Here is a 15103-nt window from a genome sequence, read left to right on the forward strand (position 1 = left end):
ACCTGCTGCTCCTTCCTCTGCTGCTTGGTCCTTTGGTGGTGGGTAGTTCTGTAACGGGTGTCGTAAGGATCAGACCAAAATGCAGCGGGAACGTGTATACTCATCTTCTTTTTTAATGTGAAGAAGGAAAAACAAACAAATCACGTATACAAAACAAACTAACGACACTAACAGTCCTATCAGGTGCTCAGACACTAAACAGGAGACAACTACCCACAAATACCATAGAAAAACACCCCTCTTAAATAAGACCTTCAATTAGAAGCAACGAGGAGCAGCTGCTTCCAATTGAAGGTCAACCCCATAACTAAACATAGACATAGAACGACTAGAACTAACATAGAAATAAACATAGCCCAAAAACCCCGGAACACTCTAAACAAACACCCCTCTTACATAATAACATAACCCAACAAACCCCGAACCACATAAAACAAACACCCCCTGCCACGTTCTGACCAAACTACAGTAACAAATAACCCCTTTTCTGGTCAAAAAAGGTTCAAGACTTTGTGCTTTTCAGCTAAAATTATTGTACAGAATTCTTGCCACCAACAAAATGTTAAATATTTAGAGCATACAATCATCGCAGCTCAGCTGGGAAGAGATTTTTGATGTACCGATTTTATGGCACAGGGGGAATGAGTGATATAAAATGACGCAAGGTTCAAGACTTCATGCTTTTCAGCTAAAATTATTGTACAGAATTCTTGCCACCAACAAAATGTTAAATATTTAGAGCATACAATCACCGCAGCTCTGCGAATTCTGTTGTGAGGATACATAATCAATATACCCTTCTTCTGGTATAGCCCTCAGGTAACCAGTTTCCGGTCTCAGGTTCGGGAATGGCTGAAAAAGCACAACATTAATCAAAAGTTGACCCTAGAAATAGCATTGTTGGGAGATCTGGAGAGACCTGGTCAGTCAGTTAATAATACACTAATACTCTTAGTAAAAGTATTTATCTTCAACTCGCAAGCTGTGGATTATATTTGATTAGATAGATTCAAATTGTATGTTAAACATCACAGCATAGTTGAAACATACAGTGGTTCTTTCTTTAAAAGTTGTGGCGTACTGCAGCACAGCTTGCGGGGTGCCACAGAATTCTATGGCACGTTATTTGAGTGTTAGCCATTGTTGCCAGAATCACGCAATTTACCATAATCTGCCACCATCTACCACAAACGGCAATCCAGGCTTTGGTTTAGTTTATTTGGCATTGTTTCCAAATGCTAACGTTTCAGCATTTGTGGTAGAAATCCTATTCAAGTCATGGTACTGATATTAGCATTTTTTGCACAGTATGTTCAAATCATATACATTTTAGAAACTTTTAGATGATTTGGACATGATGTGCGAAAAATGCTAATATCGGTACCATGACATGAATCAGATTTGTGACACAAATGCTAAAACGTTAGCATTTGGAAACAATGCCAGGGAAACTAAACCAAAGCCTGGATTGCCGTTTGTGGTAGATGGTGGCAGATTATGGTAAATTGCGTGATTCTGGCAATTCCCTGTAGCTCAGTTGGTAGAGCATGGTGTTTGCAACGCCAGGGTTGTGGGTTCGATTCCCACGGGGGGCCAGCACAGAAAAAAAATGTGTGAAATTGTATGAAATGTATCCATTCACTACTGTAAGTCGCTCTGGATAAGAGAGTCTGCTAAATGACTAAAAATGAAACAAAACCAAAGCATGGAGTGCTATCACACGTTGTCCATAGACTGCTTACAGGGTAAGGAAACCAATGTGTCATTTTGTAATTTGATTGAACTATGCCTTTGAGAGTATTTTATCTATCTATTGGCTCCAGGTCATCTATAAGTCTTTGCTAGGTAAAGCCCCGCCTTATCTCAGCTCACTGGTCACCATAGCAGCACCCACGCGTAACACGCGCTCGAGCAGGTATATTTCACTGGTCACCTCCAAAGCCAATTCCTCCTTTGGCCACCTTTCCTTCCAGTTATCTGCTGCCAATGACTGGAATGATTTGCAAAAATCACTGAAGCTGGAGACCCATATCTCCCTCACTAACTTTAAGCTCCAGCTGTCAGAGCAGCTCACAGATGCCTGCACCTGTACATAGCCCATCTGTAAATCGCCCATCCAACTACCTCATCCCCATACTGTTATTTTTTTTTCTTTCTACTTTGCACCCCAGTATCTCTACTTGCACATTCATCTTCTGCACATCTATCACTCCAGTGTTAATTGCTAAATTGTAATTATTTCCCCACTATGGCCTATTTATTGCCTTACCTCCGTTATCTTACCTCATTTGCACACACTGTATATAGACTTTTTTTCTCTATTGTGTTATTGACTGTATGTTTGTTTATTCCATGTGTAACACTGTGTTGTTGTTCGTGTCACACTGCTTTGTTTATCTTGGCCAGGTCGCAGTTGTAAATGAGAACTTGTTCTCAAATAGCCTACCTGGTTAAATAAAGGTGAAATAAAATACAAATAAAATAAATATTGACACCTTTTATATCAAGTCGACTGCTGAACACTGATCAATTGCCGTAAAAGAAAATACCTGACTTCAACTGAAAGATTGTTGTCCAGCGCCTTCTCGCCATCTCCCTTGTTCGTGAAACCCGTTTGGACCATAGTATGGCACAGATTGCCGTTGTGTTGTCCTCTTGGTAGTTTTTTATGTTATAGTATTGATAAATGGCAAAGATTCAGCAGACCTAAAGAGACCTCCCAGTAAGCAAAATGAAGCTGAAAAGACATTGAAGTTGGCTCAATTTAGGTTCTGAAATAAAGGTGAAAAAACGTGTTTTTCTGACATTTTAAATACATACTGTATTTTCCAGACGTTGAAAATACGTATTTTCCGGACATTGAAATCAGGTTCATTTTCAGTTCTGAATGAAAGATGAAAGGACTTATTTTCCGGACATTGAAAATACGTATTTTCCGGACCATGAAATCAGGTTAATTTTCAGTTCTGAATAAAAATTGAAAATATGGAATTTACGGATGTTGAAAATGCATATTTTGGGGTTTGTGATTCTATGACCAACTGCACGTACATTCTCAATGAAGTAAGCATTATCACAATAATATTATTTTTTTGGCATTTAATTTAGGAAAGAGGAGCCAAATGAAGATTACATAGAATATTTATTATTGCTCCCATCTGTCACATTCACTTATGTTAGCTATTTCAAAAGCTTTAAAACTGGCACAGATGATGTTCAAAGTAGTCCAACCTACACAATAAACCAACACACCAATTCAACTACAATAACATTCTCAGTAACAGATACAGAATTATTTGCTATGGCTGTGATATGTTTTTGTTTATCTACAGTGCCTTCAGTAAGTTTTCATACCCCTTGACTTATTTCACATTTTGTTGTGTTACAGCCTGATTTAAAATTGGATTAAACAGATATTTTTGCTGACCCGTCGACACACAATACCCCATAATGATAAACATGTTTTTAGACATTTTTGCAAATGTATTTAAAATGAAATACAGAAATATCTAATTTTCATAAGTCAAGACTTTGTAGAAGCAACTTAGGCAGTAATTACAGCGGTGAGTCTTTCTGGGTAAGTCTCTAAGAGCATTCCACACCTGGATTGTGCAATATTTACCCATTATTCTTTTCAAAATTCTTCAAGCACTGTCAAATTGGTTGTTGGTCATTTCTAGACAACCATTTTCAGGCCTTTCCATAGATTTTCAAGTAGGTTTAAGTCAAGAACTGTAACTTGGCCATTCAAGAACATTTACATTCTTCTTGGTAAGCAAATCCAGTGTAGATTTGGACTTGTGTTTTAGGTTATTGTCCTGGTGAAAGTTGAATTCATCTCCCAGTGTCTGGTGGAAAGCTGACTGAACCAGGTTTTCCTCTAGGATTTTGCCAGTGCTTAGCATTATTTAGTTAATTTTTTATCCTGAAAAACTCCTCAGTCCTTAATGATTACAAGCACTCAGATACTCAGTAATGTTTTGTATTGGATTTGCCCCAAACATAAGACTTTGTATTAAGGATAAAAAGTTAATTTGCTGTATTAAATCAAATCACTTTTTTTGTCACATGCGCCGAATACAACCTTACAGTGAAATGCTTACTTACAAGCCCTTAACCAACAATGCAGTTCAATAAATAGTTAATAAAATATTTACTAAATAAACTAAAGTAAAAAAATCAAGTCAATCAAAAAGCAACACAATACATTTACATGACAATAATGAGGCTATATACAGGGGGTACTGAGTCAATGTGTGGGGGTACAGGTTATTTGAGGGAATTTGTAAAGTGACTATGCATAGATAATAAACAGCGAGTAGCAGCAGTGTAATAACAAAGGGGGGGGGGTATATGATTAGTTGATTTGTTCAGCAGTCTTATGGCTTGGGGGTAGAGGCTGCTAAGGAGCCTTTTTGTCGTAGACTTGGCGCTCCGGTACCGCCATACGGTAGCAGAGAGAACAGTCTATGACTAGGGTGGCTGGAGTCTTTGACAATTTTTAGGGTCTTCCTCTGACACCGCCTGGTATAGAGGTCCTGGATGGTAGGAAGCTTGGCCCCAGTGATATACTGGGCCTTACTCACTACCCTCTGTAGTGCTTTGTGGTCGGAGGCCAAGCAGTTGTCATACCAGGCAGTGATACAACCTGTCAGGATACTCTCGATGGTGCAGCTGTAGAACCATTTGTGGATCTGAGGACACATGCCAAATCTTTTCAGTCTCCTGAGGGGGAATTGGTTTTCTCGTGCCCTCATCACAACTGTCTTGGTGTGTTTGGACCATGTTAGTTTGTTGGTGGTGTGGACACCAAGGAACTTGAAGCTCTCAACCTGCACCGCTACAGCCCCATCGATGAGAATGGGGGCGTGCTCGGTCCTCCTTTTCCTGTAGTCCACAATCATCTCCTTTGCCTAGATCACATTGAGGGAGAGGTTGTTGTCCTGGCACCACACAGCCAGGTCTCTGACCTCCTCTCATTGCTGTCAGTGATCAGGCCTACTTGGAGTAGTATTGGAGTAGTGCTTGGCCACACAGTTGTGGGTGAACAAGGAGTACAGGCGGGGACTAAGCAAGCACCCCTGAGGGTCCCCAGTGTTGAGGATCAGCATGGTGGATGTGTTGTTATCTACCCTTACCACCTGGGGGTGGCACGTCAGCAAGTCCAGGATCCAGTTGCAGAGGGAAGTGTTTAGTCCCAGGGTCCTTAGCTTAGTGTTAAGCTTTGTGGACACTATGGTGTTGAACGCTGAGCTGTAATCAATGAACAGCATTCTCACATAGGTGTTCCTGTTGTCCAGGTGGGAAAGGGCAGTGTGGATTGCGTATGAGATTGATTCATCTGTGGATCTGTTGGGGCGGTATGTGAATCGGAGTGGGTCTAGAATTTCCGGCATGATGGTGTTGATTTGAACCATGACCAGCCTTTCAAAGCACTTCATAGCTACCAACGTGAGTGCTATGGGGCGATAATCATTTAGGCAGGTTACCTTCGCTTTCTTGGGCACAGGGACTGTGGTGGTCTGTTTGAAACATGTAGGTATTACAGACTCAGCCAGGGAGAGGTTGAAAATGTCAGCGAAGACACACGCCAGTTGGTCCGCGTATGCATTGAGTACAAGTCCTGGAAATCCGTCTGGACCCGCGTCTTTGTGAATGTTGACCTGTTTATAAGTCTTGCTCATATCGGCTATGGAGAGCGTGATCACATAGTCATCTGGAACAGCTGGTGCTCTCATACAGGCTTCTGTGTTGCTTGCCTCAAAGCAAGCATAAAAAGCATTTAGCTCGTCTGGTAGGCTCGCGTCACTGGGCAGCTCACAGCTGGGTTTCCCTTTGTAGTCTATAATAGTTTTCAAGCCCTGCCACATCCGACGAGCATCAGAGCCATAGTCCTATATTGACGCTTTGCCTGTTTGATGGTTCATCTGAGGGCGTAGCAGGATTTCTAATAAGTGTCCGGATTAGCGTCCCACTGCTTGAAAGCGGCAGCTCCAGCCTTTAGCTCCATGCGGATGTTGCCTGTAATCCATGGGTTCTGGTTGGGAAATGGACGTATGGTCACTGTGGGGACGAAGTCATCGATGCACTTATTGATGAAGCCAGTGACTGATGTGGTGTACTCTTCAATGCCATCGGAAGAATTCCAGAACATATTCCAGTCTATGCTAGCAAAACAGTCCTGTAGCTTAGCATCTGCGTCATCTGACCATTTCCGTTGTCGTCCCCACAGTGAACACATTAGATTTTGTTTTGATTGTTCAGGTTCAGAATGAGCAATAGTTTTGGTACTTTTGCTTCAAACAATCAGTGTATATGGTCATTTTTAGATATACAGGGTAAAGTTGCTGTCCTAGTTCCATAACTAGGACAGCAATCACTTTTGTGACTGCATGTCACGACTTCCGCCGGAGTCGGTCCCTCTCCTTCTTCGAGCGGAGCTCGGCGGTCGACGTCACCGGCCTTTTAGCCATCGCCGATCCACTTTTCATTTTCTATTTGTTTTGTCTTTGTTTTCTACACACCTGGTTTCAATTCCCCCATTATGTGTTCATTATTCAGCACTCTGGTTTCCCCCATGTTTGTGTGCGTGTTTGTTCTATTGTTCAGGCTGTTACTGACGGCTGGTATTTTGTTGCCTGGTTTTGTTATTACGCCCGTTTATTTCGTGGTACCGGTATTTTTCCTGCACCGTAGTATTGTGTTTATACTGGTGTTATCCGGTATTAAATACCTTGTCCACGCATCTCAGTTCTCCTGTGTCTGACTCCTTTCACCAGTTACCCACAGCCTTGACACTGCATGGTCAATGTGGGAGGAATCTCACTCCAGTAAAAATGTGTAAATGGTCAAAACCATTTGATTTGTTCTATCAATTAATTTGCTATGTCATAGCAAATTCCTTAAGATAAATATTGATACATTACTAGCTGAATTACTTTTAATCTGCAAAAACGACAAGTTAATTAGTGGGTGATGGTGATTTCAGATCAAAAGTGGACAAAAAGTAGCCTATACATTGCTCCCCCTAATCTGATAGTGGGGTTGTAGATGCCCAGTCTACCTTATGTGTCACGCCCTGACCTGAGAAAGACGTTTTATTTCCTCTATTTTGGTTAGGTCAGGGTGTGATGTATGTGGGGGACAAAAGCCGGGGCTACGCCCCGAACCGGAGCCGCCACCATGGGTAGATGCCCACCCGGATCCTCCCCGAAAGGTTCAGGTTTGCGGCCGGGAGTCCGCACCTTTGGGGGGGGGGGGGTACTGTAGGTACTGTCACGCCCTGACCTGAGAGAGACGTTTTATTTCCCCTACTTTGGTTAGGTCAGGGTGTGATGTGGGGTGGGCATTCTATGTCATGTATTTCTTTGTGTTTGGCCAAGTATGGTTCCTAATCAGAGGCAGCTGTCTATCGTTGTCTCGGATTGGGAATCATACTTAGGCAGCCTTTTCTGTGTGTGTTTTGTGTGCGCCTCAGTAGCGTCACGTTCGATTCTGTTTACCTGGTTTTTGTTTTGTTCAGTTTCACTTCACTAAAAGAATGTGGAATTACCGGCACGCTGCGCCTTGGTTAATTTACGACAGGGAATTTGAAGATAGCGAACGTGACTTTATGGATCAGCTCAGGTGCTTACAAACACCATAGACATTTAAATCATTTACACACACACACACACACACACACACACACACACCACACACACACACACACACACACACACACACACACACACACACGTTTATGCAACAAATGTTAGTGTGTCGGATCATATCACATCGAACCAAATCGTTCCTCTAATCAAACCGAATTGCACTGAATCATTTCAAACTAAAGCATATTATTCCTGTATTGAATCGGAGCCCATGTACAGTATCTAGATATGAATCGAATCGTCTTCAAGGGGAAAGATGCACATCCCTACTAGAGCACAGTACGCTTTCTTTACTTTACTGTAATCTACTGTACTGTACTCTACAGTACTGTAGACTGTTTCTTTACTATACTTTACTGTAATGTACTGTAGTCTGCTGTGCTCTACTGCACTGTGCTGTCCAAACTTGTGAAACATAGATGTCTATGATTGGTTCAGATTTGGTCAGGTCCGGACTGAACCAATCTGAACCAATTATAGACGTCTATGTTTGGGCCAAATCAAAGCTGGTACGGACAGTATGTCTGTGGACTTTGAAATCAAGGCCGGACAGGACAAAATCTGAACCAAACATATACAGTACCATTCAACAGTTTGGACACACCTATTCAGTGCATGGGTTTTCTTTATTTTTACTATTTTCTACATTGTAGAATTGTAGTGAAGACATCAAAGCTATGAAATAACACATATGGAATCATGTAGTAACCAAAAAATGTTAAACAAATCAAATATATATTTTATATTTGATATTCTTCAAAGTAGCTTCAAAGTAGCCACCCTTTGCCTTGATGACAGCTTTGAACACTATTGACATTCTTTCAACCAGCTACGAAAAAAAACACTTCTAAAGGACACCAAAAATAATTAGAGATTTGCTTGGGCAAAGAATCATGAGCAATGTGCATTAGACCGGTGGAAATCTGTCCTTTCGTCTGATGAGTCCAAATTTGAGATTTTTGTTTCCAACCGCCGTGTCTTTGTGAGACACAGAGTAGGTGAACGGATGATCTCTGCATGTGTAGTTCCCACTGTGAAGCACGGAGGGAGAGGTGTGGGGGTGCTTTGCTTGTGACACTGTTAGTGATTTATTTCTAATTCTAGGCACACTTAACCAGCATGGCTACCACAGCGTTCTGCAGCGATATGCCATCAAATCTGGTTTGCGCTTAGTGGGACTATCATTTGTTTTTCAACAGGACAATGACCCAACACACATCCAGGCTGTGTAAGGGCTATTTGACCAAAAAGGAGAGTGATGGAGTGCAGCATTAGATGACCTGGCCTCCACAATCACCCGACCTCAACCCAATTGAGATAGTTTGAGATGAGTTGGACCGCACAGTGAAGGAAAAGCAGCCAAGAACTGCTCAGCATATGTGGGAACTCCTTCAAGACTGTTGGGAAAGCATTCCAGGTGAAGCTGTTTGAGAGAATGCCAAGAGTGTGCAAAACTGTCATCAAGGCAAAGGGTGGCTACTTTGAAGAATATCAAATTTCAATATATATTTTGATTTGTTTAACACTTTTTTGGTTACTACATGATTCTATATGTGTTATTTCATAGTTTTGATGTCTTCACTATTATTCTACAATGTAGAAAATAGTAAAAAATAAAGGAAAAACCCTTGAATGAGTAGGTGTTTGCAAACTTTTGAATGGTACTTTAGGTCTATGATTAGTTCAGATTGGTTGTGAAATCAAGGCCGGTCCAGACCCACAAAACATCCGGTCCAGACACCACCAAAAACAGACCTTCAAAAGACCTCGGAGTCGGTCCGTGCTTAGTCGGCTATAATGCCTGTTTTACACCACTTCTGAGTTATTACTGAATAAGAGTTTCACATTTCTAAATTGTGAAAACAATTGCTTCAAAGACTATTTGAAGTGGGGAATCATTTACACATGTAGCCTATTTAGACTATTCTGTTGCTATCACATACTCTGGCTGTGTAGCTGCCTATCTAGATTTTTTTCTCTCCAAATTATAGGCTAGAAATTTGGTATGTGTATGTCAGTTTGAGAAAAAGTAGACCTTCATCTACCCTGAAATGACATTGAGACTAGCCTACTGAATATTCAACAAGCAGAAATTAATCATATAATTATTAACGGCATATTGTAATCCCCTCTCCTGCAATAAATCCGCTGTAATCCGCAGTTTTGTGGAAATGTGAACTGTTCCCCAGGGAATGCTTTTTACAGCGCTGTGTTTCTCTCTGGCAAACTGCCTTGTTCCTGAAAAAAAAACGGAATCTTTAACCTGAACAATGGCATGAAGAGAAGAAGCTGCTCTTTCGGTCCTCCCCTCCTTTCAGTTCAGCTCTGAGCAACTCTTGGACTGTCAGCATGCATTTATGTCAAATAAGGAATGTTGTCTTGACCGACAGCGCGAGAGAATACGGATGGAGAGGGGACCCAGAAAGATATTTGGACCACACAGGCTTAGGCCTATGAATTTCAATGTAAATGGACAACTTTCACGAGTTAATTGTAGCCACATAAAACAATTTAAATCACCATGTCAGTGCTATGTAAAGCAATTCATTTACACATGACTTTTAGTTTGAATCCCTACCTCTTGTGGTTTTTGATGAATAAAGAACCAATGCGCACTTCATGCAGGATTGGCCATTTGCGCCTGTTTAACGAGCCGTTTGGTTGTCTATTTGTGGTCTAATTAGACCATTGATTTATATCGCCTTGATGGTTGTGGAATGGATGTTACATTGCCTTTCTTACAAGCATCCAATGTCCGTCCAATTTAGACGAGACACGTAGTGCAATGGCCCCTGCTCGGACACACCTGCGCACCGTCTCTGCACAAGATAGGCTTCCTGCTGATGTTTAGCTTTCCCTACAACATGGTTGTAAAGGGGCAATTTTACATGGTAAGTAAATGCCTTTGATACGGTTCAGCTTAGGATAGCCTGTATAAAAATGTCAATGGAATAGACTTGATATGGATTTCATGTGTCAATTTCACATCTCAATAAAGACTAATAACTGTTTGTAATATAGCCTTGCATTAAAATGAATAAAGAATAGACTCTAAAAAGCAACTTGGTCTGGGCTAGAACATTTGCATATTACAGCCTATTGTGTTCCATAAGTAGCAGCATAAGACTGACATCTCTGCCCTACTTAGAACTGCATGGCACTTTCAGCATATCAGGCAACAGGAAATGTCCAAAAACGCGCCATATCTGGAATGTCCATAGCCTACACTCCTCATTAAACCATACAGTAGTTCAATCCCACACATGTATGCAGGTCATGTCACATGCTCTGCCTGTCTGTTGCTCACAGCTCATACCTGTCATCTTAATACAGTGGCTCCTGGAGCCCTTCCACTTCTTACAAACATGACAGCTAAACCTTATCTTAAAAGAGCTCCATAATCCGATTGTTTAAATTAAAGTACATTTTCAAAAGGAACAGAATATAATCACAAATCACCAACAGAGTCCCAAAGAATAGCCCCACACCCTTTACCTGAGTTGTCTGTCTGGTCAGAAGAAAAGGAGCCCTGCTGTCAGTATCACCGTCTGTCCAACAGACTCAAAACACTGTCTTAAATCCATCCATAGTCTGAGGCCAGAGATTCCCAACAAAGATCCAGGTGTAAATGAGCACAGCGCTGCAGGATAAGAGGTTGAGGAGCTCTGTTGTTTCGGCTCCCTCCTCTCACTGTCCGTCTGAAATCCTGAGAGTGCAGTCACCAGAAACCTCCTCAGCTCACAGCCACGACACTCTGTCACAAACTAGCCAGGGTTTACAGGATGGAAAGCTGCTCAGGTCACCTTTATATCAGCGCAGACAGCAGCTCCTTTCTCTCCTTCTTTCTCCCTCTCCCTTTTCTCTCTCTTCTTACTCCTGTGAGGATGAAAGCCCCCTCGTGACGACAGGGAGTTAATTTGCCTCCTCACTTCTCAGACACGGATGGAGATTGGCTCCAGCGGAACGATAGTCCTGTCTCCTCTTGGCTCCGTCCCCCCATTGAGAAGCTGCTCTGGTTGTGTGTGTGAGGCTCAACCCTCTTTCCAAAGCACTAAGTAGTGTCTATATGTGTATTACAATACAGCCCAGCCAGAGAGCGAAAGGGAGAGAGAGGGAATGTCCATAGAGAGAGAGAGAGCAAGAGAGAGAGGGTGAGAAAGAGAGGGAGAGAGGAAGAGCGGGAGAGAGAGCGAGAGAGCTGGATCACATGTCTTAAAGCAAGACTGCCCACTTCTGCATCGAGACTATCATCGAATGAAGCATGCCAATTAACCCCCCTCCACTCGAGACATGATGCTCTGTGCTTTACAGCTGGAATGCTTGTCACTGAGTGTGTGTCCTTTTGTGTGTGTGTGTGTGTGTGTGTGTGTGTGTGTGTGTGTGTGTGTGTGTGTGTGTGTGTGTGTGTGTGTGTGTGTGTGTGTGTGTGTGTGTGTGTGTGTGTGTGTGTGTGTGTGTGTGTGTGTGTGTGTGTGTGTGTGTGTGTGAAGGAGGGGTGAATGTGCCTCTTTTACTCATTGCCATCCAGCGTTTAAACGGAGATTGAAATATGCTCAGAGCATGATGCTTTTAATAGAAGGGAGTTTGCCTCATCCAAGCTCTGTAATCACCACATTATCCAGCGCTGGCTGCTTTGCTGGCTTGCCTGTTTTTGTGGTGGCATTGACGCTTTGTTTAGCACCCAGATCCTCTTGCCGTTTCACACCTCCCAAACAAAGTTGCATCTGCCACAGCTGGCGTAGTGAGCGAGCATTCACCCGATGTTCAGTCACAAACTGAATCTGCTGGCTCAGTGGCATAGATGTCCATTGGTTTTCGTGTTGTTGTTGCTAGTCCACAGTCAGGCAGAAGGAAACCAACCAACAGTGTTTATAGAAGGAAATGGAGTGTGTAAAATAGGGGATTGACCACCTAACTCCCTCTATGTAGGAATTCACCTTTAGCTAGACTTACTGTGAACCGGCTATGTTTATGCCAATCAGCCACACCTGACAAAGCTCTCTCCCAGACTGTAACGCCCAACACAGGAGATGAGAAGCAGGTACAGGGAGTGAACCATTTAATATAGAAGGACATGCAACGGAACAAGAACAGCATCTGGACATAAACACGACACGACAAACAATGCTGTTTGGAACAACACAGAGGAGCAGACATATATTTTCAGGGGCAAACAACAAAGTGAGGGAGTCCAAGTCCAGAGTCCAATGAGCGCATCTGCGCGTAATGATGGTAACAGGTGCGTATAATGACGGGTAGCCTGGGGGAGCGGAAGCAGGCGTGATAGTACCCCCCCTCTAGGGGCGCCACCCGGCGTCCCACCTGGGCGGGTCGGCCGAGGCATGGACGCTGGACAAACCGGCTAAGGCATAGAAGCCTGATGATCCGGCTGAGGCGTAACAGCCTGACGATCCCGCTGTGGCGTAGAAGCCCCATGGGCCAGCTGAAGCATGACTTGGGATGGGAACCTGCCGAGCCAATCGAGGCAAGGAAACCTCTCGAGCCAGCTAGGGCGTGACAGCCCGACGAGCCAGCTTAGGCACCCCTAGTTCCATCTGTGGCGGAATCCAAGCCCAACGTACCAACGTTCATTTTCTATTTGTGGCCGAGTATGGTTTCCAATCAGAGGCAGGTGTCCTTCGTTGTCTCTGATTGGAAGCCATAATTAGGCAGCCTGATTTTTCCTTTGGGTTTGTGGGTGGTTGTTTTCGGTATAGCCTATGTGCCTTACGGAACTGTTGATTGTCGGTTTGTTATTTTTGTTTAAGTGTTCACTTTATTAAATAATAAAAGAAGATGAGCACTTTACCCGCTGCGCTATGGTCCCCTTTCATCGACGCTTGTGACAGAACCACCCACCCAAAGAAGACCAAGCAGCCAAGAGCCTCCAAGAGAGTCAAGAGCGGATGACTACGCTGGATTCCGGAGAAAGGGACTGGTGGAAAGCGCATGACGGAGCAGACGCACAGGGGGAGGAGCTAGGCAGTATGGAGGAATGCGCACCATGTTGCCCATATGCACTCAGAGCCCTGTGTGGTCGATACAGGCTCCTCAACGGTGTCGTGGGACAGCTAGCCGGCAGCCAGGAAAAAGTGCGCCGGCTCAGCGTATCTGGCCTCCAGTGCGGCTCCTCGGCCCAGGATATCCTACGCCTGCTCCACGCACGATACCCTGCATTCCCCAGCACAGCCCAGTTCGTCCTGTGCCAGCGCTTCGCCCTTGCCGGGCTAGAGTGAGCATTGAGCCAGGATGGGTTATGCTAGCTGTAAGTGTCAGACCTCCAGTGAGAATCCTGGGCCCAGGATATCCTACGCCTGCTCCAGGTACGGTGCCCCGCATTCCCCAGCACAGCCCAGTTTGTCCTGTGCCAGCGCTCCGCCCTTGCCGGGCTATAGTCAGCATCGGGCCAGGATGGGTTGTGCCTGCCCTGAGCGCCAGAACTCCAGTGCGCCACCAAGGCCCAGTACGTCCTGTGCCTGCTCCGCGCAATCTGCTTCCAGCGACGCTTCTCAGCACGGAGCCTCCATCGACGCTCCTCAGCCCGGAGCCTCCAGCGACGCTCCTCAGCCAGGAGCCTCCAGCGACGCTCCCCTGTCAGGAGCCTCCAGCGACGCTCCTCAGCCCGGAGCCTCCAGCGACGCTCCCCAGTCAGGAGCCTCCAGCGATGCTCCCCTGTCAGGAGCCTCCAGCGACGCTCCTCAGCCCGGAGCCTCCAACGACGCTCCTCAAAGCGCAAAACAATGCGGTTTGTTATTTTTGTTTAAGTGTTCACTTTAATAAATAATAAAAGAAGATGAGCACTTTACCCCCTGCGCTTTGGTCCCCTTTCATCGACGCTTGTGACACGTCTGGACATAGATATGACACGACAAACAATGCTACTACAGGGAACAACACAGAGGAGCAGACATATATGCAGGGACAATCAACAAAGTGAGGGAGTCCAGGTGAGTCCAATGAGCACAGCTGTGCATAATGATGGTAACAGGTGTGTATAATGATGGGTAGCCTGGTGCCCTCGAGCGCCAGGGAGCGGGAGCAGGTGTGACACAGACTGACATTTCACAGAAACTGAAACCAACTTATTAGTGATGTGCATCTTTCCCTTTAAACACGATTTGATCTATATCTAGATACATAGGCTCTGATATGATACATGAATGATACGTTTAAGTTTGAAACAATTTATTGATTAGAGAACGAATCGATGCGATATGGTTCAATGCGACACGATTCGATGCATTAACATTTGTTGCATAAACACAACAAAAATTGGACCAACTGGGGACATTTGGTTAGGGTTAAGGTTAGGGTAAGAGTACGAGTTAGGGTTAGATTTAGAGTTAGGAAAAATAGGATTTTGAATGGGGCTGAATTGTGTCTCCACAAAGTTAGCTGTACAAGACTGTGTGTGTGTGTGTGTGTGTGTGTGTGTGTGTGTGTGTGTGTGT

General features: G+C 44.0%; 1 protein-coding gene across 1 annotated transcript in view; it reads right to left on the bottom strand.

Annotated features, from left to right (window-relative positions):
* LOC106583036 (chemokine-like protein TAFA-1) overlaps positions 1 to 11788 on the bottom strand; it is a 264250-nt gene extending 252462 nt beyond the window's left edge. The window contains exon 1 of the mRNA XM_014166794.3: positions 11148 to 11788. The gene's annotated coding sequence lies outside the window, so the exon portion shown is untranslated. The remainder of the gene's footprint in view (positions 1 to 11147) is intronic.
* Between the last annotated feature and the right edge of the window lie 3315 nt (positions 11789 to 15103).

This window comes from Salmo salar, chromosome 22, assembly GCF_965601325.2.
Source record: "Salmo salar chromosome 22, fSalSal1, whole genome shotgun sequence".
Taxonomy (NCBI): Eukaryota; Metazoa; Chordata; class Actinopteri; order Salmoniformes; family Salmonidae; genus Salmo; species Salmo salar.